We start from the raw sequence: 25,000 nt of genomic DNA, 5'->3' as shown, positions 1-25,000 counted from the left end.
CTACACATCGATGGATATCTTCATTGGTTTATATTTCTTTCCACTTTGTTTGTGCAGCTCCATTTTAGCCTTGGAAGAATAGACTCCGGACGCAATTTGCCCGAACGGAGTGGCAGATCGTTCTTGCCCTCACGTGAGCACCCATTTTGAAGTGCGCCTAGTGGGGAGGGAAGGGTAGGGGGGGGGGAGAGAGAGAAATAGAGATGAGGTTCGATATCCGCCATGTCTTCCCTGGTTCCCACTAGGTCGCCCGGCGGTGGACGTCCAACACGCTCGGAAAACAACACTCTTGTGAGGTTGATGCCATTCCCCGGTGAATGCCACCGGATGGCGTTAGGTCACGCCTCTCAGTGGACGCTTGTTCAAAATGCGAGGAGTTCGTTGCTGTCTTCTACTTTTTCGAGAAAATGCGCAGTAAGGAGCGAAGATGGCGATACGTGACCGCGGAGCGGTGGGTAAAGTGCAATAAGTGATAAAGCAACACTGTGTGGGTTCTTGTGTCAGATGTATGCACATTTAACGCCGCGTCCGCTGCCCCCGGAGAAAAATAATGTCCAGAAACTCATAAGAAGAAAAAAATACTAAGGCTTGATTCTGTGGATTAGATTTTCGGGTTATATGTACTGACGGCAATTCTGTTTTTCGTTTAGGGTTAGTTAATACAATCTTTTTTAGTTCCATAAGAAGTATTCTACAAAGGAAACGTTGTAACGGCAGGTAGTCCAGAATTGCTTAGTTGCTGCTATTTCGATGACCTCGCGACAGGGCTGTTTCGTCAGCGTCACGTCCGTGCAAGCACGTTTAGCCTGTAAAAAATAGTATTGGCTAGTAAAAAATGAAGGAAAGTAAGTGGCTCCCGCTTTGGAATGCTTCCCATGGAGATTTCGCAAGGTACTTTTTATCACTTAGCCAGGAATAGCAATTACGTATTCCAAAAATTTTACTTGTTTTCTTATTTTTGGTAGAGTGCTTGTTTTCAGGACTAACCCTTTGTCAGTAGCTATTTGCAAACAGTGAGAAACACTGCAGACATAAATGAACAAAGGAATGAATAATTTACTTATTTTTAATAATGTTTTACCAAGGAAGGAAGGAAGGAAGGAAGGAAGGAAGGAAGGAAGGAAGGAAGGAAGGAAGGAAGGAAGGAAGGAAAGAAGGAAGGAAGGAAGGAAGGAAGGAAGGAAGGAAGGAAGGAAGGAAGGAAGGAAGGAAGGAAGGAAGGAAGGAAGGAAGGAAGGAAGGAAGGAAGGAAGGAAGGAAGGAAGGAAGGAAGGAAGGAAGGAAGGAAGGAAGGAAGGAAGGAAGGAAGGAAGGAAGGAAGGAAGGAAGGAAGGAAGGAAGGAAGGAAGGAAGGAAGGAAGGAAGGAAGGAAGGAAGGAAGGAAGGAAGGAAGGAAGGAAGGAAGGAAGGAAGGAAGGAAGGAAGGAAGGAAGGAAGGAAGGAAGGAAGGAAGGAAGGAAGGAAGGAAGGAAGGAAGGAAGGAAGGAAGGAAGGAAGGAAGGAAGGAAGGAAGGAAGGAAGGAAGGAAGGAAGGAAGGAAGGAAGGAAGGAAGGAAGGAAGGAAGGAAGGAAGGAAGGAAGGAAGGAAGGAAGGAAGGAAGGAAGGAAGGAAGGAAGGAAGGAAGGAAGGAAGGAAGGAAGGAAGGAAGGAAGGAAGGAAGGAAGGAAGGAAGGAAGGAAGGAAGGAAGGAAGGAAGGAAGGAAGGAAGGAAGGAAGGAAGGAAGGAAGGAAGGAAGGAAGGAAGGAAGGAAGGAAGGAAGGAAGGAAGGAAGGAAGGAAGGAAGGAAGGAAGGAAGGAAGGAAGGAAGGAAGGAAGGAAGGAAGGAAGGAAGGAAGGAAGGAAGGAAGGAAGGAAGGAAGGAAGGAAGGAAGGAAGGAAGGGTAAGTTAGGCAAAGGAAATGAGTAGGTGGGTTGTGGAACTCGTCAAGGTTCTTCCGGCAGGTTGGTCTTCGGCTGAGTGCGTCAGGGGTACTCTCGTCTCTATGTCGTCATTTGGGGGTCTTGCTTCTGAGACAAGATTCCAGACGCTGCAATAAATAAAACTAATGAAGCAGCAATGAAAACAGACATGCACGGACAAGCAGTCGCGCTATCTATGTAAGCTATTTATGAACTTGAGCACTTTATTTTCAAGCGCCTAATTTGGTTGGTATCTTTAAGCTTGCATAGCCACAGTTTCTGCTTTTGCCTCTGACTGTGACGTTGCCGTGGCCATTTGGATGACAGCCCCTCGAAAATAGAAGCCACATTGAAAAAGCTATTTAAAGACACCAGTGCTGGCTGACCCATAAAGCTCCTAACAGGCTCCGGGGTATTTGAATTGGCTATAGAGATCCATCAGTGAGCAAAATTACATTTGTAAGTAATATAAAAAGGCTTTTGTACATACATTATTGCGCCGTGTAAAATTTAACAAAGCAAACCATTTTACTATCGGTAACATACACCCTTGCAAAGAAGGGTCTGGATCGAACGACTATATTTCAGAACGACTATATTTCACACGCAATTTACCAAACATCGCCATCGCTTCTTAACATGTACTTATGTACACTGAATAAAGTCGGGAGCTAACATTCGTATCTAAAGACGGTCGTAACATTGAATAAGCAAACACACTCCAGCCACGTTATGCCACTCTCAAAGTCCGCCCTTAGACCAGCTGCTTTCCTTCAAATCCGAACGGTTTCAAAGTCTGCCTGTAGCATTCGGCTGGACCTTTTCCATTCACTCCCTGTGACGGACCTCATTCTTGTCTGTCAATAAAGGAAACGCAAAAACCACAATCTTTGATTGTTCTTAGGCTTTACCAGCCTCGTGAGAAGAATAGTACGCTGTGAATCATAACTCGAACTGTCAGTCTCCCCTAGTGCGATTATATTACTGCGCGTTACGTCGAACAGCTTCACCTACTACACTATAAAAGTTTAGCAGTGTTTTTCTTGTTTGTTTTTTTTTTTTTCAGATCTAGTTCGTTCACGTTTTTGATGTGGAGTCCTCAGTTCAACGCATAAGATGGACAAGACAGCCTTTAGACGGGAAAAAATTAGCTCCCGTGTTGTACCCCTTAGATGTTGGGCTTTGAATGCAATATGGAAACAAGGATGTGCCTTCCGTCTTATATTCGTATCTCCCGAGAAATGACTTCATATTCCCGCGTACCTACTTCTGAGAACCAGGTTAATTGACCGGAAAAAAAAAATTATCCCTGTGTCATATGCGCACTGTAGGTTCGATCGTTGAAAAAGATTTCCCAAGCTCTTCCGGGCTCAGTTTACGAGCATAACATAACCGTTCTCTAACTCAAGGTGGAAGCAAAAGTATTCATGCCAAAGATCAGATGTGACCGCTGTATGCGGAGATCTTTTCGACAAGGCAAGGACTGCATCCGCTGATTATTGTGCGAACGCTGTAAACCTAAGGCTTCCGCCGACCAACACTATTATGCATTTCTCCTAAGATGTGCTCACGATCTATTTTCAGTGTGTCACAACTGGAGAACTTATGCGACAGTCTTGTACACTGCGAATACTTAGCCCACTGTATGTCCCGTCCTGCATGCGCTACGCTTCTAAACCTCACTTTACAAACTGTTGTTCGAGAATGCAAGGAGCCATTTCAAATCGCGATTATCGCAAATAAACAGCGTCGTATAATTTAAGGAAAACGGCAGAATTCACACATATACTATTTGAAGAGCAAACACAATACAAAGGCATAAACGAATCAATGCACATTACAAACATCGCCAGGAAACAATTTGTTGCGTGTTCTCATATTCCCTTCGCTTAGCAGGCTCTCCTCGTCTGATGAGTGCTTGTTTTTTTTTTTTTTTTTTTTGCTTTTAGCGTGGCTATGTGTAGTTTTCAATGCTTCTTAGAAACCGTGGTTCACGATGGCTCTTTGAATCGCTCAGCATAAGCCTCGATAGCTTTGAAAGTGGCTCGACGGACACACAGTTGGGTGCTCATTATCTCGATGGCCGCTGAAAGTACTTGCTTTCGGGAACGAAGTGACGCCAACAGCAAAACGACTTCCCAAACACTCGCACGCATGCACGCACGTACACACGCACGCGCGCACATGCGCACAAAGATATACACGTGAACGCTCTTCGCGAGCTTAACGAGGGAACCCATCGCTTCTAAAAAAAAATGGACACCGTCTGCTCAAACGAGCTCCAGGATTGAGAATGGTACTCTGCTAAAATAAATCGCAGAAGCGCTCGAAGTTACGATCAGTGAACATTTCACCAGCTACTCTCGGTGTCTGGTGACGCAGTCTACTAACCCTAATCAGGTGCACATTCGCACTGACGGCTTTGCATTCTGAGATAGCACTGAATACCACTACCAGCAGTTTATTTCTCTGCATTGTCTGTGAGGTGTCCCTAAGCTGAGAATTACATCACCCCCTCTCTCTCTCTTTCTCTCTCTCTCTCTCTCTCTCGCTACAAGCATGACGGCAATTTCATCAAGAATGAAGTTTGTGGAAAGAGCGCGAGATAAACAAAAAACTATCAAGGGATGCCACTTCACGTGGCGATCATTAGGGTAAGATAAACAAGGCGGAGAGGAGAGGGGAGGCGGCTTTAAAAAAGCAAAATGCGGCTCATTAACTTGGTACGCAGCATAGCAATATCTGCAACGTCCACGCATCACTTAAGCTATGAAGGACGCACTTCAATTACGAACCACAAAAAACAACAGCTGAGAGTAAATACACAGTAAGCTGCCCTCGTTTATACTTGACCGAGAAACAGGATTAAGTTTTTTTTTGTCATCGAGCGATGGTATTGACGTGGTTAAAAGTGGAGTGCATGTCCAACAAAGTCGGATACGGGAAAAAGATTTTTTTTTCTTCCCCGTAACACGAGAGCTGCCATTAATCAGGTAAGAAATGCTGCGTTAGAGGACTATCGCTCAGCTAACGAAATCATAATATCCTGTGCTCGAAACAGTTTTTGGATGAAATCAGGCTTCCAACAACAAAACCTGTCGTGCACGCTGTGTCGCCAGACACAGCCCCTGTTCCTAAGCCACACTGTCCAAACCATTACCAGCTTGTTAAAGCCTAAATCTTATTGTTGTACTTTGCCTCGTTTGGTTTGTTTTCTGCGTGAAAAAAAAATTAACTAGCAAGTCTCCGATACATTTAGCAAAGGGGGCAGTCAGACACCACGTAACTTATGATTTGAGGTCAATCTCTCAAGGTGAACACGTGTTCATCGCTCCCAAGAATAACCAAATGGCTTTCGAAGTGGTGTGTTAGAATTAGGTCAGCTGTGACCGTACGACAGATGTGTATTCGCCTAGCAAATTAAAGCAGGCGGTGTTGAATAGAGTACAAATTTTTATTATATCTACCTCATGAGCGACTACTTTAGACATCATCTTCTTTTTCAGCTTAGTCGAAACGAATCTAGAACGAATGCGATTGGCGATATCCTTTAGATAGTAATGGTCATTTCTCCCTAGAAGCATTGACGTCATTGTCGGTTACTTTGGACAACAAGAAACGCGCATGCTTCTTCCCAGATAAGTTCCTCCTCCCGACGGGTACTTGATATTCCCCACGAAAACTGGAGAAGATTACTTTACGGTTACGAATTTCGCCTTTGGCAGCACGCCGGAACATCATTAAGGAATGTAAACACAAGATTCGCGCGCCAGCAGTGACAAGTGTCCCGTCTAAAGAGACCCTTTGTGACACCAGCACAGTTATTCAAATAGCTGTGTTGTCGCAAAGAGATTCTTGGTGCGGTTTTTTCTTATATTTACTTTGGTAGTCTTCTCCAGAAGAACGTGCACGCTTAACGCCATGTGCAGGTGCAATCAGAAAAAGGAGAGGGCCTACACAATGTGGCTACTAAAATGCGCCAATCTTTGGCGAAACAACTGACGAATCTTAGGAATAAGTTACGACCGACAGACTAAAGTATTCCACGGGTCCACATATAACACGATACTATATACAGATTATTCGGTCAAAAAGGCATCACCGCCATATATAGCGGTTGGATAAAGTAATGTGTACACTTCGGCACCGCCTTGGAGTGTGAGGTGGAGCAATCATGAGGTTAACGTTAATGTTCCCAGTGTGCCGGCTCCCTTTCTGGTTCCTCTTTCGCGGACATACACTTGCCTTTAAAATAGAGGGGGCACTTAAACCGCATTATGGGGCGCACTCTTGAAGGGAAGGTTAAGCATCCTCCTAATAGTTGAACATGCAAGCACGCAACCACGGCCGAATTTTCGTCAACCACTGGAGCTGGTAGTTCGACTTTTATGCTGCATACAAATGTACGATTGATTGATTGATTGATTGACTGATTGATTGATTGATTGATTGATTGATTGATTGATTGATTGATTGATTGATTGATTGATTGATTGATTGATTGATTTCAGCGAAGCCTGTCCTGGTGTCCTTGCCGGGAGCACTGTTAGCACGACTAAACACAAAGATTGCGCGGTTCAAAAGCGGTAGGATCTGCATGTCAAAGCTCGAGCGGCTGCTGAAAACAGTTGCATCGAAGAGCACCCTCAGGTTTAAGCGCTCTCATAATTTTTGTTCCATGCACAACTATCTCCAGGCAAACGACAACCGAACCACAAACATCCGAAGCGGTATCACTTTCCTCTATGCCGCACAATGTCCCCGGGCCCACCGTAGGCTTTTCTCCCCTCCGCCTTCCAATCTCATTTGCCACTCTGGCTTTGTGCGGGAGTCGCGAAGCGCGCAAGGCTGCTTTATTCGTCAATGTTTCTCTTCCTGTCCGCGCTAGAAGCGAGCTGACGCTCCCGTCTTTCTCTTTGGGACTAAGCCCGATTCAATAGCATGCAGTCGGCATTTCCGCGCCGACGCTTCGACATGAACCGCGCTTCTTCCACCCCTCCCAGCGGAGCTGACGCGAGAACACGCGCCGCCCTCGCACCATGGCGTGCTCCAGTTCCAGGAAGAGCGTAAAAATCAAAACTGCGAGCCTTCACGTCTGTAGATCAATACGCGGAACGCCGCGGGCATGCAGAAAGAAAGATCTCTACTGTGAGGCCCCTGGGAGCGGCTTGTCGGATTGCCCCCTCGCTCAAACCTCGCCATCTGTGAGACGACGGCTCACGTCTCAACGCTGCCTCGCCCCCCATCCTGCGTTCCGATTTAAATATCTCAAAGAAACAGAAAAGAAGACGTGCAGGTATCACTACGGCTTGTTTTGGACTGGTGCGACCTGAAGGCAAAAGTTTTCCTCAATCGCCGATGTCTCTGATCATTTCGGTGGAATAAGACGCAATGTTGAGGGCACAATGTGCGTAAGCGGCGCTTCGCTCCTTCTACATGGAAGTAACCGGATATTATTACACTACTTCACTAAGTACTCATCGGTAAATAATATCAGGAGGGGGGGGGGGGGGGGACTAGGAGGGTAAGATCTGCGGTTTGTTGTTTATTGTTTATGGGGTTTAGCGTCCCAGAGAGACTCAGGCTATAAGCGACGCCATAGTGGAGGGTCCCGGAAATTTTGACCACGTGGAGTTCTTTAACATGCACTGACATCGCACAGCACACGAGCGTCTTGCATTTCGCCTCCATCGAAAAGGGGCCACCATGGTCAGGATTCGATCCCGCATATTTGTGTGCAGCAGTCGAGCCCTCTACCAGCTGCACCTTGCCAACGAGGTTAAGGATGGAGGAGAATCAGTAGTCATGTTTAGTAATCATTAGCAAAAAAACAATTCAGCGGTAATTAAAGGGTGTGTTTAAAAAACGAGGAGGCATACTCCCCCAGAATAATTACTTAGGTAAATCACTGCACCACTTAGCGCTCCGATTGAACTCTCCACTGAAGGAAACCCATCCCAAGCCGCTTGCGACTAGAGGACGCTCTTCGGAGTCATATAACAACGGAAGTCGTGGCGTGGGCTGCGAAAATTTTTTTAGCGACCCTCCTTGCTTGCGATTGCTCCGCTAACGGCCCTTCCTAAGTAAGCAAAAAACAGGCGACATGATTCAAACTCTTTATGGATTTCTTGCTTGGCCAGTTTTTTTCTTATGTAAAGACTCCAAAACGTTTCATCTGCCAGCGTTTGCATCTTCCTACTCAAGTATGCTTGACGATTTGTTGCTCTTAGCGCAATATACTGCATTGTGATTACCCTTGCACTGACGCGTTGGTATTTACGTTTCCATGCCAACATGCCCTGCCGGAGAACGAACGAGCAAACTCCAACAAAAACTCCTTCAGAACTATGATTTAGACTGCAACCGTTCGTGGTATCACGTAGATGACTTCACGAACGCCCTTATAATGCCGCGAATTATTGTAATCTTTATTTTTTGCTGCCAAGAGCCGCAGGAACGCGGACTTATCATTTTGCTCGAACTCGCAGGATGGTCTAGGCATCACCGCCAACATTTTGTACTGTTTGTTTGCGAACTCTCAAAGCCATCTGGCGCGACATCGACATTTTCTTTGTAGCGCAAAAGGCATCAAGATTTATCTCGAATAATTGCGGCCACTCGCGTCTACTTCCGCATTTTTCTAGTCACCTATCGCTGCTTTATCTATACGTCTCTCCGTCGACTTTAAATTGATCTTGGCGAGTGCAAACCACATTCTTTTGCACTTTAGGCGGATGGACAACGCATACAGCAGCAAGCGCTACTGTGTGTGGCTACCGCCTTATACACGGGTGCAGCCAGCATAGCGTGAAGCATGTTTAAACTAGTGCACAGAACTGCCCGTATAGGTATATCGAACCATAGCCTCATTTCGTGGGGCTATGAAAGAAAGCGGTGCAAACATTGTTATCGTTAACTCGTTCGCGGAAGCTTACAACTGAAGCAGCAGTAGCGGCGGCGACGTTTCCAGACGAATGGGTGCATGACAAGATCGATGTCGCATGCTTTCAATATTTCGTGGAAGGCACGTGTAGTGCTTATATACATATAGTATAAAAAAATAGACGTATTTGATTGCTACATGTATGATGTATTCTCCTGCCTCTGACCGTAGTGTGACACCACCTCCTCCGTTTCGTGAGCGCTGTTCCCCGTCACCACGGCGCCGGTCCCCGCCACCCTTGCAGGAAAACTAGCCAGTGTGGCCGATAGAGGTAAGGTCACTGGAAAATGTGCGCTGCTGCCAGTAATCCTCCATCTGTGTACATGATGAAGAAAAAGGTTAATGTACTTGTTGACGGTTTGTCTACAATGGCGTCAGTAGACACTGGCACTACTCTTTCACGGATGAGTTCAGCATTTGAGAACCTATTTGAGAAGCAGGGTAACAAACTGGATTCCAAGGGAAGGAAAGCGTAGCAGGGGGCGGCAGAAAGTTAGGTGGGCGGATGAGGTTAAGAAGTTCGCGGGGTCAAGTGGATGCAGCTGGCACAGAACCGGGTTAAGTGGAGAAATATGGGAGAGGCCTTCGCCCTGCAGTGAGTACAGTCAGGCGGATGATGATGATGATGATGATGATGATGATGATGATGATGATGATGATGATGATGATGATGATGATGATGATGAACAAAGGTATGTTTGGGACGAAATTGCCATTATTTATGGAGTGAGTGGAGAGTTATTGTATCCTGTTGGGGTTAGTAGAGTTGAAGTTTCTTTAGTGGGCACAGTATTTCTGGCAAAGTTGGCTGTAGTGCTCCGATCTATACACGACGTAATCTTGGGAATTGACTCCCTGCGTATGTGTGGCGCTGCAGTTGAATGTCGGATGGTAGCGCTAAGCGTTAGTGGTTCTCTTCTTCGTGAACTTTTGCAAAAGTCGTCAAATTATAGTGACGTTCTGTGTGTGAAGTTGTCGTACCGTGCTATTCTGCAGTGTACGTCCAGGGTTCCTTCTCCCGTGCCATTAGCGACACATTTGAGGCTACTGAAGCGCCTCTTCATTTACAGTGCATCAAGAAAAATGTGTTAGTGCCACATCGCTTCGTTTCTGCCCAAGAGGGCCATACCAGACTCAGGACTATAAATTGCTCACCGGAACCGGATGTTTTTTCAGTGGGCTCGAAACTAGCCTCATGTCGAGCAGCTAACCCGAATTACGTGACTCTCATTGCTGCTTCTTCTGACAACCCTGCTACTTACTCGCCTGCTGACCAGAAGCTTCTTCAGATGATCAGCGCATCACTGAACGCATCACAACGCCTGATTTTGAAGATCCTCTTTTTCAAGCATGCTTCCGTCTTTAATTTGGCGCAGTCCAACGGCTCGCAACGTTTTCCCCTGTTTCGCGTGCGCCATAAGATTGACACGGGATCTGCCCATCCGATCCGCCAAAAGCCGTACCGCATGTCGCCGTCAGAGTGCGAGGTCATCACGATCAAGTCCAAGATATGTTTAACAGGAGCGTAATTCAGGAGTCCTCCAGTCCTTCGGCTGCTTCCATGATAGTGGTAAAAAAAATGATGGAACATGAAGCTTCTGCATCGACTATTATCGCTTCAACTCCATAACGAAAAAGGATGTGTATCTTCTCCCACACATCTACGACGCTATAGTTCCTTTTCTCCGCGTCCTATTTCTCTTCGGATGATTTGCGATCGGGGTATTGGCAAATTCCAATGAACCCTGCGTACAAGGAAAAAACTGCATTTGTTTTTCCGGAAGGCCTATTGATGCCCTTCGGCCTCTATAATGCCCCGACCAGTATAGCATTACGCAGAAGCGTATATAAGGCACTTGGGGAATCAACACTCAAATACGGGCCAACAGTCCCTGGGTGGGATGCGCAAAATAAGTTGAATGTCTTACGCGCAATATTAAAGAATATAGCACGAAACATGGCTTACGAAACTAGTACGCAGAGTAAAGATATTGCAGAAATTATGAGGCAGCACTCAGTACTTACAGTGCAGAAACTGATGTTAAAATTGTACTCACGAGCCATTTCTTACACAGTGAATTTAAAACGAAGAATATTAAAACACGCGACCTTCGCGCTATAGAAACTTATGTCGTGCCAAGAGTGTGCACAAACTACGGCAAACGAACGAAGGAATTTTACATTTCATTTTACTTTAATAAGTTTGCGGTGTATCCGGATATAACATCCGTTACATTTGCCAAACGTAAGGTGTGCGAATGGGTTTGGGAAAATATCCAGTAGAAATGGTTAAATAAATGCTTGCTCTTTCTTTTTTTTTTTTGTGGCTTTCACACGCAAGCACTCTTGCTTTCTTGTCATGCCTAAAGAGGCCAACAACAGCTGGCAGTTTAACATGAGCGATGTCATGCTGTCACCTTCCTTACGCTGTAGCATTAGGGTATCGACTAATGAAGTGGCCAGCGTAGCTGATCTGTTCGTTCTGCTGTTTGGAATCGACAGGGGAAAAATATTATTTTTATTATGTGTTCTATTTATTATATGTCCATAATGTGGTGCATGATGTCACACACCGCGCTAGCTACACTGCGCGCTCGCTCGCTCTCTTTCATATTCCTCTGTGCCCCACGTTTACTCTACCGTTCGACGCCAACGCTCAATCGACTAACGACCGATTAAGAGCCGAGCCCTAAAAATAAACAGGTGATCAAAAGACTGGTCGCAAAGTAATGCGTGAGCACAGATCATTGCCACTGCAAAGGGCGCCAAGCAAGCCTTCTTGTACACTTTGAAATCTTTACTCCTATTCCCTGATTACAATGACACAGCATTAGCGTACATCAGCTTTGTGCGCTCTTATACACCACTACAAGCACCACACGTTGTACTGAGCTTGCCTCGTTATGAACTTGCGATACGGGGCCGGCGCCCATGCATGTATTGGTTGACGGTACAATTCAAGACAAGTGGCTGACAAAAGGTGCTATGTGGAGCAGACGAGCAGCAGGGTAGCGTCACGTAACAGGGCAGCCGAGCATACGACACTGCAACTGGCAAGCGCCCTGAGCACAAGCGCATACTCTCGTCTGTTTGGTCTCAGCTATAGTGAACTAGAACGAGTATTCTAATTCACTATAGTCTCAGCGATGTTGCATGGGACGTTCAACGACCGTCTAGTCTATGAATCAGTGATCCTACTCAAACATTGAAATAAAGCGAACATCCTGCTAGCCGGCACCCGCCGATAAGGTTATAGAAGTGTATATAGCTGGTTCGTGATTTCCTCCGGTGTTGCGTCGCGTGGGGGCAGTCATCACAACATTGGAAAAAAATTGTATGATGGAGCTTAGGCTCTTTGAACAAGTTTCACAGAAAATCCTCGCATTCCATGTGAAATCTATAAAACTGTCGTATCTTCCGAGCAGGGCTATATTTCACTTGGTTCACAAGTCGGGCCGTTGTTGTCGTGATTTACAATGCTTCGAGGCTAAAAATGAATCCGTGCTCGAATGGTGCTTTGAAGTGTTCTTTTCTCCTTCAGTGTAGCGGAAATGCCTTCACCATGGCGGCTTCGATTGTTTCGAAAAGAAGAGTCGGAAAACAGGTTAGGTTTCTTGGTGGTTTTGGCGAAATGGCTCTGACGTTGTACGCAATAAATAGAAAATGGACGACACAACAAGGGGAACCGACCTGACTTGACACGACATGTATCGATAGATGTTTAATAAACTTCAGTAAGTGCCTTGCGCGGTGTCCCTTTGGTCTCCTTTCTAGCTTTTCGTTATTTTTTTATCGCGCTAGCTGTAAGGTTTTCACCATTTCTTCTGTTCTAGAGGCGGAAGTCACGGCTTCTAGAATGAAACTTTCTGGAATCGAAAGGATGTTTTGTTTTTTTCGGTACATTCCTGCCATATTTTCAAGTCTCAATACAAGGGTTGGCCCACGTTGCAGTCGCCACAATAAGAAAGAAGGCAGCTACGCCAAGCTTCCACTCCTGCAGTGCACGCGCAGTATGAAGCTTGCAATAGGACACCAGACCTCTGTTCCCAAGATGGGCCACGCCGACATAGAAAAAGATTTGCGCTTTCCACAGAACCATGCATTGGTAATTTAGAAAATAGTCTATGCTATCATCTGGCATTCCTCGCGGCGGGCATCGATCGATTGAGTGCGTGAGCTGTTTGCACGCATACAAAAACCGACAACCCCATTTTGTGGCCACAAAAGGTTGTCGAAGAAGTTTGCAACGTAAATGGCATGGAGGAAAAAACAGGGATGGTTCAGTGACTTTGCGGACCAACTGCAGAACCCAAGGTCGTAGATTCGATTTATGCCACGGCAGCCACATTTCAATTGTGTCGAAATACTAAAACATCCGTGTGCTGTTCGATATAAACGCATGTTAACGAACGCTAGCCAGACTAATTTACTTCAGAGCCCTCCACTACGGCGCCCTACATATCCTCGACCCTCTTTGCAACTCAGTTCAAAAAACTGGTTCCAGTGACGAATGACTTGAATACATGTCTTCTCTTAATGTAGAGTTAGTAATAACCCGTAAATTGTTGCTTATAGAGTCGGAAGCCTAATATAGATAGAAAACGTTCGAAGCCATATTTGCTAGCGGTCATTTGGTTTCGCTTCGTTTATGGGGTTTGACGTCCCAAAGCGACTCAGGCTATGCGAGACGCCGTAGTGGAGGGCTTCGGAAATTTCTACCACCTGGGGTAGGTTCTTTATGTGCACTGACTTCGCACAGCACACGGACGCCTTGCTTTTAGGACGGGCAGTCTTTCTCAACTCATGGTGAAAATCTCACGTCCGCGAGATCTGTTCATGAGATACGTTCTCTTTGTCTAGCGTTCGTGCCGTCTCCATGCCAACATAGAGGGTGCGACGACCAGTAATGCCGCAGCGGCGATCCCACACTTGCAGGAGCACTGCAGCGAACGCGCGCCAAGGAACGCCCCGCAACAGGAGCGACGGTATACAGTCTAATCATACACTAGCAGGAGCACTGCAATCAACGCACGTCAAGGAATGGAAATTTCCACTGTGCGGCTAGTACGAGCCCTGGCGTTGCCAGCAAAAGCTCCAACGCAGGCTCTGAAGTGCTCTCGAATGCTTTTCGCCTTCATCGGAAAGCGACTGTCGCATCTAGCACATTCTTGGACACAGCAGTCGAGCGCCGCAGCCTTTGCACCACAACGGCGGAAACTAGTGCTTACTGAGACACTGCGGACAAAAAAAAAAAAAACATACGTGCAGGACAGACGCTAGACCTCAACCGCCGTTTACTTTAAAAATACGTGAAATATAAGTATTATCAAAGTACTCACAATCACACACGTGCAGCGGAAAATACGAGAACTTCATCACTGTGCCATCAATAAAGAACATCTGCCATTGGCTTCCAGGACACAGCGGCATAGCGGGCGATCTCCGTCCGGACGAGGTCGCACGAACCGCCCACCAAGACGGCGATTGTGTGTTGATCCCCTTTTCTAGAGCAGATGCAGCGGGAAGGCTCCGCGCACTTGCGCGGGAGCTTACGATCGCCTTGTGGAATTTTGACTAGTTTGCGAACTCCCACTAAACATCCCTGGATCCTGACCTGAAGCTCCGGCTTCCACCCGGCCTACCCCGACGTGCGTTCACAAACTCTTATTTGTTTGTGATAGCCCTGCATGTTCAACCTGCGGGTGTGACGTTGGTTGGTTCATGGGAAGGGAAAGGCGCAGTATCTGTCACACTTGCTCTGTGGACACCTGAACCGCGCCGTAAGGGAAGGGATAAAGGTGGGATTGAAAGTGGATAGAGAGAAAGGGGGGCCGTAGTGGAGGGCTACGGAGTAATTTCGACCACCTGGGGATCTTTAACGTGCGCTGACATCGCACAGCACACGGACGCCACTTCGTTTCGCCTCCATCGAAACGCAGCCGCCGAGGCCGGGATGCGGGTGTGACGTATGTGCGGGTGTGACGTACATGACTATAGGCCACATTCTTTGGGAGTGCCCCATATACAGTGCGGAAAGACAGTGTATCTGCCATGTGCTGGAGCGTCTAGATACACGCCCACGGACAAACCAAGATTTTAGGTCACTGGCCGCGGCGACCGTGGGTGGTGAAGGCCTCCCAGGCACGGCTCCGCTTCATGAAAACCACGGGCCAAATCGATAGGATGTGATTTTGCTATGATGTGACGTGATATGACTGTGACGTGACTACACTGCCTTTACCCATCCCTCTCTTACCCATCACTTTTATATCCACTCAACCCCTTCTCCCAGTGCAGGGTAGCAAAACCAGCTTCTTATTCCGGTTAGCATCCCTGCTTTTCCTCCTCCTCCTCTTCCTCCTTCTCATCTACGCTTAAAGGGCCACTGTCCAGGAAAGGACCTTTTAAGCAAAGGAACCCAGTGTTTCGATCAGGTACAGGAGATAGTCTGTACAAAATGCTACAGTGACACGCGTGCCGCAAAGCAACGAAAATACAAATCAAAGCTCTCATGTTCTCCTTCGGGAAGCCAGCTTCCCCGTTCCCTGCGCTGGCCCGTCGAGCCGCATCTATGACGTCTTAGTCGAAAACGACGTCCATTTGTCCGTCTTGCTGTCTGATGGTGAAGGATGCGCTTTTCCCTCGCCAAGACCGGACTGAATTCAGCGGCGCGGGCTCCTTGGCCCGTTTATTTTTATTTTCTTTTTTTGTTTCGCGCACGCGGAGTGCCACGCCCCACCTCCCGCCAAACGCGAAGGAGGAAGGAGAAATTGTCTTGCGGAGGCTAGACGACCTCGAGCAGGAGAGTGAAAAACAAATTCAGGGGAACGGGAGGAGAGAAACACGACAGAATCGGGTGATTGCGGCGGCTGTAGCTGCGTTATTAGTTACTCTTTTCAAAAACATTTTGCGGCCTTGCGTTCTGGGGCTGAAGTCTCACAGTCACCGGGGAAGAAAATATTTTCGACCGGAGGGTGGACAGTGGGCCTTTAAGGTACGTTATAACTACCTTAGATACTGCACCTTAAGCGTGGCATCCCCACTGCGCGTGCGTGAGTGTCAGCACTTTAAGAATACTTATATTAATACTTTTTTAATAAATGACAGCTGAAGGCTAGCGTCTGTCCTGTGCGTATGTGTTCTTTTTGCCCCTTGTGTAAAAATGATTTCGTAAAATGTGTTCCCAGCCAATTACGAAGGAGGGTAAAGGGTGGCAGTTCCTGGCCCTACGGGGTTGGGACGGTCAACGCCACTTGCGGCGGAGGCCAGTCACCGAATTTTATCTGTTGTAGGCCGTCATTGCACCCGCCACTGCTTAGGTGGTGGACGACGGCTGTTGTTGCGGCGCGCGTCTTTCTCTCCCTCTTATTTTTCCTTTCTTCTCTATTTTCTCTTCTGTCCACACGAGGCAGCGAAGCCGGGTTCGAACCCGACCTCGGCGACTGCGTTTCGATGGAGGCGAAACGAAGAGGCGTCCGTGTGCTGTGCGATGTCAGCGCACGTTAAAGATCCCCAGGTGGTCGAAATTACTCCGTAGCCCTCCACTACGGCTCGTCTTTCTCTCTTTCCCCTTTCACTCCCACCTTCCCCCCTTCCCTTACGGTGCGGTTGCAGTGTCCACATGAACCAAGTGAGACAGTTACCGCACCTTTCCCTTCCTATAAATAAATCAGTATAAATCAGGCAGCGAAGGTGGCTCAGCTACAGAGCCAGTAGCAGGCACGTGTATTTTCGTTTCCTTCTTCCTACAGCCACGACAACAACAACAACAACAGCCAATTACAGTTCAGCATGGTTGCACGCCGCAATAGAACAATAATTTCCACTAATCTCTGGCGTACATACTTCCAAGCAAAGGGCATACGGCCTTTTAGTAGTGGTGACATACGCTGCGCTGTCGCATATCGTTTAGACTGCCCCCACCACCAACCCCCTTCCTTTTTTTGGACGGGGACGCAGACACGTCGCGCCGAAATAAGGTGCGCCGGGAGCATATAAGAAACAGTCCCAGAAGAGGACACGCGACGGTGGTGTCGCCATGAATTTCCCTCTTGGTTGTCTTAGTATACAATGCTTCTTTGCATTGAAGGGAGTGCTTCGTGCACAGGGGTGACGAAAAGAAATGGGAGCACCATGGCGCCTACTGGCTCCTCTGTTCAACTTTATTGTCCACGCACTTGTACCTTTGCGGTAACAAAACCATGCCAGAGTCGCACATGACGCAGTTTTGGGCAACTCTAGCGTGTTTTTATAAGTACCCGGGAACTAGCACGACGATACGAAATTCCAACAATAGAGCGCGTAGGCGTCGCTCCGTTCCAAAACGAAAACGCTCTGCTATACGACTGCGCTTCGAAAATAGAAAATGAGCTGCTTACGCAACAGATCAGCAGAGGGCTCTTATAGTGCGCCGTGCCCAGCGCAATGTTGAGAAAACGGGGAACTGAAATTGACCAAATTTGGTCGATACTGAAATGATAGACACCGTTGCAAATTGACATAGACCGCACAAAATGGCCAGTGGAATCCCAAGGAAGTTTATGATATCCCGACGTAGGAAACCTTCACTTCGTGTCAGTGAGGTAAGTAAACGACCTTCTATAAGAGCTTCTTAAGAGAAGCGGCCATTCCTTTCTTATGTCATTTCCTTTTTTTATGAGCAATTCCGCTAAAGCGTAGGTCGACTGTCCTTCTGGCTCGCACTGAAAGGGACATAACGGACCACTTCATCAAATTACTGTTTTTAACAAAATTCAATAGTCGGCCTCTTTGACGCCCTGTCTGTCTGTGTTCGCAAGGTAACGCATTTATCGTTGAAATGTTTTCAGCGAAAGCTCAAAATTTTTTCTCGTAGCTTTGAATAAAACTTTTGATGTCGGTGACGGCAACAAGTCTGTCGGGGACTGCGTGATGGTGGTTCGAAAAAGACAATCTCCGAGACTTGATTCGGAGGTCCGCGTGTGAAAACAGTAAGCATCACCTCAGTTGGCTTGCAAGCATAACCTATGGATCCAATAGCTTTGTTTTAGCTCGAGACGTTCTCGAGCCCGTGAAACCTCGAAACTCTGTCTAGCGGTTTGAGGCTCTCCCACAAACCCAGTTTATTTTGTTTTCCGTTTTTTCCAAATGTATGTGTGAGAAACTCAATGCATGCTGGGAAAGCAATGGTGCAGGATTACATCAACGTCCGACGTGTACAGTCGCCCAAGTCGCCTGACGTGCATGAGGGCCCCATTTTTTGTACTTCTGCTCCTTAGGGAGGATAAAAGTTGCTGGAAGGTCGAGATTAAGCGAGGGCTTGGTGAGTCTTTGCTTATACTTCAATATTTAGCAGGTTAACTCATCTGTAGCGCTCAGAATGACAGAAAATGTGGCCGTCACGCACACCAGTTAGATTTGGGCGGCTGTACATGGATAAACTCGGCTCTACGCTCCGCGCTATAACAGAGGTTTCCAGTTCCACTTCCTCTCTGGGCCGAAATGGAAGCACGCTTCCGTCGGGAGGCTTACGAGAAAGAGAAGTTATGGTCGGCTGAGATTTCCTCCATATCTCTGCCGTCTCGTTCGCTATTTCGTCGGCGTCGTTATGTGCTTTGCGCTTTAGAGAAAAGCACGAAGTTATTTTGTCAACGGCTATTCATCTCTCGTCACGGGACATGCATACGCTCCGTAGGAGCCATTTTATAACACACCTTTAGCATACCGTGTTCCGTGTTATGGTTTGCGTTAGTGAAGTACCGAGAGCATTCTCACTGTCAGTGCGCCCACTCTGGTTGGTCTCGACACGGCGAGCATGAGCTTAACTTCAAGGTACCTAACGCTATTTGGCGTCCTCATGGCATGCTACCACGCGTCGGGGCCAGTCAAGCCTGTCCACACTGGAGGCGGGTGCGCTCACGATACTCCGGCAACGCAAACGGTATCACGGTACACGGTATACTAAAGGTGTATGTTGATCGATTGTCGCCGCATGTTGCAATGCGCTCCTCGGCTGTTCGATTGCGCACGTGTAAATAGAAAGTCAATGCACCACGTATGCACTGGCTATCCACTACATTGATTTATTATTAACAGGATAAGGGACTTAGAGAACTAGCGGTTTCAAAGTCACTGATGTCATACGCTGTGCTGGAAGGGTACTTCAAGGAACTTCGCCGCAAATTAACCGTTGCCACCGATTTCACGCTTTTGCGTGCAACTTAAGTAACCCTGATGTCTCACTATGTTTTCAGCAACTGTCAGGGCAATGAAAACAAAAGCCCTGTTCCCATAGGCTCGCGTGATCGAGCACTTCTTTCTTCTTGGAAGGCAATTTTCGGTCATTAACGGAAGCGCAACGTTATTAAATTCGACAGGAGAGGCGGGGCGATGAGGATGGAAAGAATAACTACAGTCAATGCCGGTTAATCTGACATAAATTCGATCCTATTAAGAGCGCTTTCGCTAATGACTTTATCGGGAAGCTGCTGGGAACAACCAGCCGCTATATTTCCACACTACATTGTCTTTTGTGTCGTACCTTTGCTGAATGCAAGCAGCAGCAGCCGCAGCAAACGGTAAAGTAAAGAGTAATCTCATTAAATCCACGCTGGCTTTTTTTTTTCGACATTGCGAACGTTGGAGCAGCCGGAGCACTATGGGTTGGGGTTGGAGGACCCAAGATTAATTAATCGAAAGCTCCTGAATAAGGACGCGTTTCTTTGTCTCCGAATAGGCTTTTCGACTTAAGTTGCGCTCGAAAGCTGGATCACTAAATGTCGCGAAGTATGCCGCTTATGCTCTACTTTTTTTAAACTGTAGTCGGCGAAATAGGGCTGCAACACGAAAAACAAAATAGAGAAAGTTAAAAAAAAAAACGAACTCAATCAACCCGGTGCCGAAGACAGTCGGAAAGCAAATGACGAGCCTCTCTGTATAGAAGAGTACCGGTCTCACGAGAAATGTCGAAGCCCTAACTCTGTGACAATGAATGGGGAGGGATTATTATTGTTCGCGAACAAAGCGCCACTGGTAGTGTTTGCACGTTTCCGTCCTTTGTTCTTTCAGCCGCTCACTCGCGAGACAAAACTCGTAGTCCTTTTGTGAGAACTCGTTGCCGATTCGGATGGTCGCCGCGGTGCCATTAGAAATCAGTGTGCTGCTTCGCGAACTGACTTCCAATTGCGCTCGTAAGAAGCGATAAGAGGAAAACGTGGCGGTCTACAGCCCTCTAGACAATACACATGTTAGCTAGATCGTGCGCGCGCTTCCAACGAGCACAGACGATTGTTCAATAGAGGTGGGCGTCTTTGGCTAACAAAGGCATTAGTGATTTATAACATGAAGCTGAAGAGGGCTGTAAGTAGAAAGGTATAGGTGTACTCAAAAAGCGAGGAAATGGCATCTGATTGCGAATAACCACGTATTTTGCATGAAAAGGATGTGCGGCCTGCAAAGAGCGCTATGCACGCAGACGTAGTCACAAGTTAAAGCGACACATCCGAAAGCATGTACAGTCTATGTAACCCTTGCGTAGAGCGCTCGATTGGCGCACTTCTCTGCATAAAAATCGATACCTCGTCGCAGTTTCTACATTTTACAAGCAATGCTTCTGCGGAAGTAGATCCACACAGACCTGTGAAGAAGATGAGCATGAGCACTTTGTCCGCAAATCCTGGGCTGATTTTTAATTTCAATTTTTATTGCGATCTGAGCACTGCCCGAGCGCTCCACACAAGCGTGACGTCGGCTGTACAGCACGAAAGTAACGAAGAAAATTTACACTGGTCGCCATTTGCCCGCCTTGCCAAGTTCTCAAATCTATAAATATATTTCCCCGTAATGTAAACATGACATAGTAGTCACCTAGAGCTGTTATCATTTTAGTTTCAATACTGTCCCTTGCGTTGTGATACTTGCGTCTTCTGTATGTTCTGCAATGATCCGCGTTCTTTCTTTTAATCAATGGACTTACATGTGATCCGCATTGTCAACGATCAACTCGAAACTGTGTATGGATTGGTTTACTTCAGACTGCTTTGGTCGCTTCTCCCGTTTCCCAACCTTCTCCGCACAAATCTCACTCTTACATCTAGTGCAGATAGCTGGCACCATGATCTCGCCCAGCAACTCTGCAACCATATATGACGAGCTTCTGCGTTCCACGAGAACGCCGATCGCCAAGAGTGCAAGGTGCCTCAGCCATCACGTGTGCCAGTTCCCACCGCTAGTGGGACCTCCGTATCTTCAGCCAAACTGACGATCACAGTCTTCAGGATTGGCTCACATCCTATAGGTAAGCGCTGGCACAAAAATATAGGGGGAAAGGGGGGGGGGGGCGATAGTGCAGGCTACCAGCCCGCACTAAAGCTCCACTTTAACCTAGCTTATGAACGTGCCTGCGTGGCCTAGGGATAACGTGAATGCAATAGTCCTGGCAGGCTGATTCTGATATCACGTCCTCCCATGTGAAAGGAGAGACCCGAGTTGACAGCTCCTGCCAAACGTAATGTTTGGCAAGCCTACGTCTAGTTAGTGCTCGGCCATGTCAGCTGCCATCTACCGCCTGCCAGCGTCATACTAATGATTTTTCACAAAACTCCAACGCCGGCGGACAGCCTCCGACGACGGATTTTTGGTGAACGGGATCGTTAACGCTATTGCGTAATAAAAACAATCGCCGCTGAAACCAAACACTTAATAACCTGATTTCCTGTCACAAGCTCCGCTAACTTGTACCGGAAACAATGAGGCAGATATTCCCAACCTGATCCGTCTTCAGAAGAAACTTCATCGAAGCCTTAGGCCACCCGACTACAAAGAAGCTCCGAGCCAAACAACGCTTCCCGGCGCAGTACCAGTAGGTCGACGATACCTTTACGATTAATATCGAGGATAGTGACGACTCTTGCAAGCGTATACAAGCGCGCAGATTTCAGAAGGTGATCAGATCAAACACAGTCTTAGATGTATCTGTTACTATATATTTAAGAAGTCGTAAGTGTAAGACCGATGCACCATCACCGAAGTCACCAGCCCACGCCAAGACCTCCGAACCGTTATGTAACAAGGGCCCTGCATCGCGGTCACCACGCACGTGGAGCCGCTTACCGGAGTGTCTACTCCGAGAGGCCGATCCTCACTCTGCAGCACATCAAGAAATTCTTCGGTGAAGAAGTTGCTCTAGGCCGCACTCTTTTGTGCACCCACGAGCCACCACCCTCACACCTGGCCCTCTAATATGGGCCACATTTTCGCTCGAGTTGCGCTCTGATTGCCGGCAGGTGCTAATGGCAGCTGAAAATAGGTTAAAAAACCGCATTTGTGACTCCCGACATCCTCTACGAAATGTCAGTATTGAATTCCTAGCTCTTCAATGACCCTGCTGCCTTCCAGCGAATGATAGGCACAATTTTTTCGTGATCTGAAGTTGATGAAGCTCCTCTAATATATGAATGGCGCAGTCAACGTTTCCCCCACATTGCAATGGACATCCTCACGAAAATAGCAGACTTAACAGCCTATGCCGTAGTTCTCTTCATATAACGCCATACGCAAAATTCGGAGACCTTTGGTACGAATCCTGCAAGCGAAGCATGCGTGCTTTTCTTCGACTTAATCCGTTATCATACTGCCATAAAGGACAACATTAATAGCTTTCCATTCATCCACGTGACAAACAAAAACACATACATTCATTTTATGCGTTACTTGGGGTCTGTGAATGTTACCTTCCCTCAAAAATATGTAACACTGCCATCAAGAGTGGACTAAATGCACTCGTGCCAGAGTACTTGTAGTCAATAGAAAGTTTGAAGGAGAAAACAATGAGCATTCTTCAAATGTCCATTAGCACTCTTCGTTTTCTAAGCATACATTTTTCCTGCCTGTCAGGTCATCCTTCATTTCCTGGGACAACATACGACTGCGGATTTCATGGTCCTGTAGATTGCTGCAGTAATCCCAACGCCTAGGCTTTTTTTAAGACGAGAGCCTTTATTGGCTTGTGAGTGACGTCATCACATTCCGTGTGCAGAAGGTGTCCACCGTAATGGCACTTTAAAAAATCTGCGTCCGCGAAATATCACACCACTGTCCCTCCGATCCCCAGCCGAGCGCGCAACCAATACTCAACGCCGGGCTCGTCGTAAACAGATTGTAATTCTCCTTGTAGCTTAAAAATGATAGTAGCGATAACAATGGCGGTGCATTTAGTTGATAATGATGACAATACAACAGTTGCATCTTGCCTGTACTCACCTATGGGGCTGAAACGTGGAGGCTAACCAAGAGAGTTCTACTTAAGTTGAGGACAACCCAGAGGGCTATGGAACGAAAAATGGTAGGGATAACATTAAGAGATAGAAAGTGTGCAGAGTGGGTCAGAGAAATAACTCAAGTTACCGACATTCTAGTAGAAATTAAGAAGAAGAAATGGACATGGGCAGGACATGTAGGCCGAAGAGAGGATAACCGATGGTCGCTGAGGGTAACAAACTGGATTCCAAGGGAAGGAAAGCGTAGCAGGGGGCGGCAGAAAGTTGGGTGGGCGGATGAGGTTAAGAAGTTCGCGGGGGTCAAGTGGATGCAGCTAGCACAGAACCGGGTTAAGTGGAGAAATACGGGAGGGGCCTTCGCCCTGCAGTGGGTATAGTCAGGCTGATGATGATGATGATGTGTCACCTGTGTGCTATCCAAACCTGTTGACATGTAACTACACTCTTTCGGTTAGTGGCGGTGACGTCAGGTTTAGGTTTACGGTGTCTAACGTCCCAAAGCGACTCACGTTATGAGAAGTGTAGTGGAGGGGCCGTAGCGAAAAATTCCGTTCTTCAATTTAAGGTTAAGAAGTTCGCAGGGGTCAAGTGGATGCAGCTAGTACAGAATCGGGTTAAGTGGAGAAATATGGGAGAGGCCTTCGCCCTGCAGCGGGTATAAACAGGCTGCTGCTGCTGCTGCTGCTGCTGCTGCTGCTGCTGCTGCTGCTGCTGCTGCTGCTGCTGCTGCTGCTGCTGCTGCTGCTGCTGCTGCTGCTGCTGCTGCTGCTGCTGCTGCTGCTGCTGCTGCTGCTGCTGCTGCTGCTGCTGCTGCTGCTGCTGCTGCTGCTGCTGCTGCTGCTGCTGCTGCTGCTGCTGCTGCTGCTGCTGCTGCTGCTGCTGCTGCTGCTGCTGCTGCTGCTGCTGCTGCTGCTGCTGCTGCTGCTGCTGCTGCTGCTGCTGCTGCTGCTGCTGCTGCTGCTGCTGCTGCTGCTGCTGCTGCTGCTGCTGCTGCTGCTGCTGCTGCTGCTGCTGCTGCTGCTGCTGCTGCTGCTGCTGCTGCTGCTGCTGCTGCTGCTGCTGCTGCTGCTGCTGCTGCTGCTGCTGCTGCTGCTGCTGCTGCTGCTGCTGCTGCTGCTGCTGCTGCTGCTGCTGCTGCTGCTGCTGCTGCTGCTGCTGCTGCTGCTGCTGCTGCTGCTGCTGCTGCTGCTGCTGCTGCTGCTGCTGCTGCTGCTGCTGCTGCTGCTGCTGCTGCTGCTGCTGCTGCTGCTGCTGCTGCTGCTGCTGCTGCTGCTGCTGCTGCTGCTGCTGCTGCTGCTGCTGCTGCTGCTGCTGCTGCTGCTGCTGCTGCTGCTGCTGCTGCTGCTGCTGCTGCTGCTGCTGCTGCTGCTGCTGCTGCTGCTGCTGCTGCTGCTGCTGCTGCTGCTGCTGCTGCTGCTGCTGCTGCTGCTGCTGCTGCTGCTGCTGCTGCTGCTGCTGCTGCTGCTGCTGCTGCTGCTGCTGCTGCTGCTGCTGCTGCTGCTGCTGCTGCTGCTGCTGCTGCTGCTGCTGCTGCTGCTGCTGCTGCTGCTGCTGCTGCTGCTGCTGCTGCTGCTGCTGCTGCTGCTGCTGCTGCTGCTGCTGCTGCTGCTGCTGCTGCTGCTGCTGCTGCTGCTGCTGCTGCTGCTGCTGCTGCTGCTGCTGCTGCTGCTGCTGCTGCTGCTGCTGCTGCTGCTGCTGCTGCTGCTGCTGCTGCTGCTGCTGCTGCTGCTGCTGCTGCTGCTGCTGCTGCTGCTGCTGCTGCTGCTGCTGCTGCTGCTGCTGCTGCTGCTGCTGCTGCTGCTGCTGCTGCTGCTGCTGCTGCTGCTGCTGCTGCTGCTGCTGCTGCTGCTGCTGCTGCTGCTGCTGCTGCTGCTGCTGCTGCTGCTGCTGCTGCTGCTGCT

This window comes from Amblyomma maculatum, chromosome 1 (assembly GCF_055883805.1).
Source record: "Amblyomma maculatum isolate TAMU_Amacu chromosome 1, ASM5588380v1, whole genome shotgun sequence".
Lineage (NCBI taxonomy): Eukaryota > Metazoa > Arthropoda > Arachnida > Ixodida > Ixodidae > Amblyomma > Amblyomma maculatum.
The sequence above is the reverse complement of the archived record's forward strand: the minus strand, read 5'-3'. Positions refer to the sequence as shown.